Source organism: Lutra lutra, chromosome 7 (assembly GCF_902655055.1).
Source record: "Lutra lutra chromosome 7, mLutLut1.2, whole genome shotgun sequence".
Lineage (NCBI taxonomy): Eukaryota > Metazoa > Chordata > Mammalia > Carnivora > Mustelidae > Lutra > Lutra lutra.
In genome coordinates, this window is record NC_062284.1 from 101,361,312 (window position 1) to 101,365,954 (window position 4,643).

At 37.7% G+C, this 4,643-nt stretch overlaps 1 pseudogene; it reads right to left on the reverse strand.

The window, feature by feature from the left end:
* Positions 1-4,146: 4,146 nt before the first annotated feature.
* LOC125105899 (uncharacterized) lies at positions 4,147-4,265 on the reverse strand (annotated as a pseudogene).
* Positions 4,266-4,643: the final 378 nt, after the last annotated feature.

The window sequence follows — 4,643 nt, forward strand, 5'->3', positions numbered from 1 at the left end:
CATAAGAAGGTCTATTTTATGATTTTATTCCATTTGTTACTTTTGAATATGTACTGGAAGCTGATGGCTTTGAAAAACCTACGTTTCTCCTACTACTGCACTTTTAAAATGACATTTGCCCAGGGAAATGATTTCTGTTTTAATTACTCTGAAGACTTCTCTATTGATATCTTCAGCTAAATTGTTAAAAATTAAGTAGACAATATAATTATCTAAGTAGATATGACATTTTTCAATGGATTTTTTAGTCTGTATCTGGTCTGCTTTCTTTTCTACACATCACACAAATAATTTCAGATTTCAAAGTTATCTAACAATTTTTTAAAATTTTATTTGTATTTATTTGACAGACAGAGATCACAAGTAGGCAGAGAGTCAGGCAGAGAGAGAAGAGGATGCAGACTCCCCGCTGAGCAGAGAGCCTGATGCGGGACTCGATCCCAGGACTCTGGGATCATGACCTGAGCCGAAGGCGGAGGCTTTTACCCACTGAGCCACCCGGTGCCCCTTATCTAACGATTTCTAAATGTTGAATAACTTATGTTATAACATAGCCCTTTAAAGGAAAATGGGAAGTTTTCCAGTACATTACACAAAATCTTTATTTCAATGGAAACAATGACAACTAATATTTATTGCTGGCCATGTTCCACTTCTTGCCTTTGGTTATACTTTTGGTTTCGACTCATTCCTTGTGAGTTGAAGGAATCCTCTAGGACGTAGAATGATCCTGGGCATGTGTTGCTCGTAAATATTCCTTTGGTTTAATGATATGCTTCAAATAAGGTAATGTCTTAAATGTGTTCTGCTTACTAATGGCCTTTCATTTTGTTAAGTTTATGATGAATACTTTAAATTTACCATTGTTTTAAATGTTTTACCTACATTATCCTATTTTATTTGAATTATTACTTATTTCATTTTGTAAAGGAAGAAATAGATTTATAGATAAGTGTGTTGTTTAAAAAAGATAAGAGGTCATAACTGAGAAATAGTGGAAGAGGGGCTAAAGCCTAGGTATTTTAATCTCTGAAGCCTTAATATCTATGTTATGTTACAATTTCTTAAAAATAGAACTTCACCTTTGTGTTTTACTATTACCAGCATAAATGCACACATATGCATGTGCACACATGCACAAACACATGCGAAGTTCTAAAAAACAGTAAGGGAATTGTAAGTAAAACACAGATCTGTATTGGAAGTATTACAACATCAAAAAGGAGAAGAAAACTGGCAAAAAGATTGAGAATACATCTACAATTTTGGAGAGTCCAAAACCAGGTGAAGATTTCAACAAGATTAGTGTTAACTACAACGTAGTAGATTTAAGAAATAGTTACATGAATATCTCAATAAAGCTGGAAAGAACTGAAATAGTTGATATAAGAAAGGTAGATATAATATATATAATAATGCTCAAAGACTGTTCAGAGCTTGAAAGCATAATAAAGGAATAAAAGTGTCATTGAAAGCTGTGAAGAGTATAATTCATTCAGAACAAAGATTAAGTTATAATAAAATATATATGTAAAGGAATGGCAAATCACAGCTAAGGTGTACAAAGATAATGCAAAAAAGAAATTGATTTATTCATATAACAGCCCTTTAGTGAGTACTTACAACTAAGTACTAGGTGCTTGATATACCTCAGTGAACAAAAAAGCTAAGGCTGTTTACTTGTGGAGCTTACATTCTTTAGAGGGAAGACAGTTGATAAACAATTTAAAAATATGTATATTAAATTTTTTTTTAAGATTTTATTTATTTATTTGACAGACAGAGATCACAAGTAGGCAGAGGCAGGCAGAGAGAGAGGAAGGGAAGCAGGCTCCCTGCTGAGCAGAGAGCCCGATGCGGGACTCGATCCCAGGACCCTGAGATCATGACCTGAGCCGAAGGCAGCGGCTTAACCCACTGAGCCACCCAGGCGCCCAAAAATATGTATATTAAAAAAAAGATTTCTATTTCATCTCAGCAAATTTATATTTCAAATTTAAAAATATGTATATTAAATATTAGGTGATAATAAGTGATCTGGGGAAAAGGGTCTTGATAAGGAAAATAGATTATCCTTGGGATGGGGATGAAGCTGATTTTTTTTTTTTTTTTTGAAGCTGATATTTTATATAGGGTGGTCAGGAAAGACTTTGTTGATCATGTGATCTTTGAACAGAAACCTGAAGGAAGTGAGGGAACGAGCCATGTAGACATTGAGAGAAGAACATTTTAGCTGAAGAGATTAGGAAGTACTAAGCTTGTGAGGTGGGAGCATGCTGAGGAACATGAAAGGGAAGTTAGTTCTGAAGGTTGTGGGGATAATTACAGGAAGAAAGATGAGGGAGATTCTAGAGATATAACATGTAGGGTTTTGAGGTCATTATAAGGCTTTTACTATGACGATGATGGCATGCCTTTGGAGGGTTTTGAGCAGAGGAATATCACAATCTGATTTATGCTTTACAGGGTCATTTTAGCTGCTACCATGAGGATCCATAGTAGAGGGCAAAAGAGGAAGCAGGGAGATCATCTAAAGAGACTATTTAAAACTTCAATAAGACAGCTATTTGGGAGGGATGGAAATGGTGGAAACAGTGATAAGTGGTGGAATTTCAGAAATGCTTGGTAATAGATTGCATGTGAAGTATGAAAGCAAGAGAAGGGTCAAAGATTATTCCAAGTTGTTTTTTTTTTTTTAAGATGTATGTTTATTTATTTGAAAGAGAGAAAGAGAGAGAGGACATGTGCACGAATGTGGGGAGGGGCAGAGGGAGAGAATCTTCAAGCAGACTCCCCACTGAGTGGGGAGCCCTTCATGGGGCTTGACCTCACAACACATGAGATCATGACCTGAGCTGAAACCGAGAGTCAGATGCTCAACCAACTGAGACACCCAGGTGCCTCAATTACTCCAAGTTTTTTAACTAGCTCAAATGAATGAACAGATTTTCCATTTACTGAGATGAGGGAGACAATGGGAAGAACAGGTTTAGGAGTTGGATACCTATCCCCTCTGCAAGATGGAAATTCAAGGTTAAAGTCAGAGATTGAGAAAAAAAAAATGTGGGAATTATATGAGCTCCATGAGGTTATTAAGGGATGAGGGTAAATTGAGAGGGAAAGAGGTCCAAGGCTGAGTCTGGGGAATTCTAACATATGGAGGTCAAAGAAAAGAAATTTCCAGCAAAGGAAACTGATGCAGTCCTCAATGAGGTAGAAAGAGAACCAAGAAAGAGTGGTGTCTTAGAAGCCAAGAGGAGAAAACAGCTATAGAACAAAGACAAAAATCAATGGACCAAATGCTGTTGAGGTTGAGTAAAATGTGGTCTGAGACTTACAATCACTGATCACCTTGACAAAATCCTGGCTGGGGTGGTTTCAAGACTAGAATGATAGGAGAGGAGGTGGAGACAGTGAGTATAGGTAACTTCTTCAAGAAGTTTTCATGAAACAGCATAGTATGAAGTGTAAGTAGAGGAGGAAGTGAGCCCACATTTTTCTTTTTATAATGGGAAATATTATAGCATATTTATGGGAGTGATCTAGTAATGAAGAAACATTTGCTGATGTAAAAGCAAGAGGAAACATTTCCTTATTTGATGTCCTTTGGTGGGTGAAAGGAGAGTTGACCTCGTGCAAAAGTTAGCTTTAGCTGTGAACTAAGGATTGCCTAGCAAGGACCATGTCTAATCCCTCTGCAATAACAGGAAGAAAGTCAGAGTCAGGAGAGATATGGTGATGAAATCATATGGCAGTTCTCACAATAAAGTTTCTCACTGAGGGGCACCTTAGTGGCTCAGCCAGTTAAGCATCTCCCTTCAGGTCAGATCCTGATCCCAGAGTCCTGGGATGGAGCCTCACATCAGGATCTTTACTCAGCAGGGAGCCTGCTTCTCCTTCTCCCTCTGCTTGCCACTCTCCCTGCTTGTACTCTCTCTCTCTCTGTCAAACAAATAAATAAAATCTTAAAAAAAAAGTTTCTCACTGAAATGGGTAGCAAGTTCATGGACTGATTATGTAGAGAGGGAAGGAAGTTAAAGAGGAGAAGGTGTAACCACTTGAGTAGGAAGTGCAGTAGGGTTCTCCAGAAGCACTACCGGCCTACTTGAGATTAGGTATTAGGAATTTATTCTTCTTTCTTTTAACAGCCTATAGCACTTAGCATTCCCAAGCAGTCTCCCATCCAAGTACAAACCAGGCTTGACCCTGCTTACCCTCTGAGATCAGATGGGATCAAGTGTATTCAGGGTGATACGGCCATAGACAACAATTTAAACGGAGACTAGTCAACATATTTATGTGTTCTTCACCTATGTTCAGCTATGGGTACAGTGAGTTGGATATATTTACAGTTGGATTTTACTAAATGTGATGGTTAATCTTATGTGTCAGCTTGACTGGTCTAAGGATACACAGATAGCTGGTAAAATACTTCTGGTTGTGTATGTGAGGCTATTTCCAGAAAAGACTAGCACATGAATTAATGAATCCCAATACAAATGGCCTCATCTAATGTGTTGAAGGTCTGAATAGAACAAGAAGGCAGGTAAAGCTTGAATTCATTCTATTTCTGCTTGAGCTGAGAGATCCATCTTTTCCTACCCTCAGACATCAATGCTTCTGGTTCTTGGGCTTTTGGACTC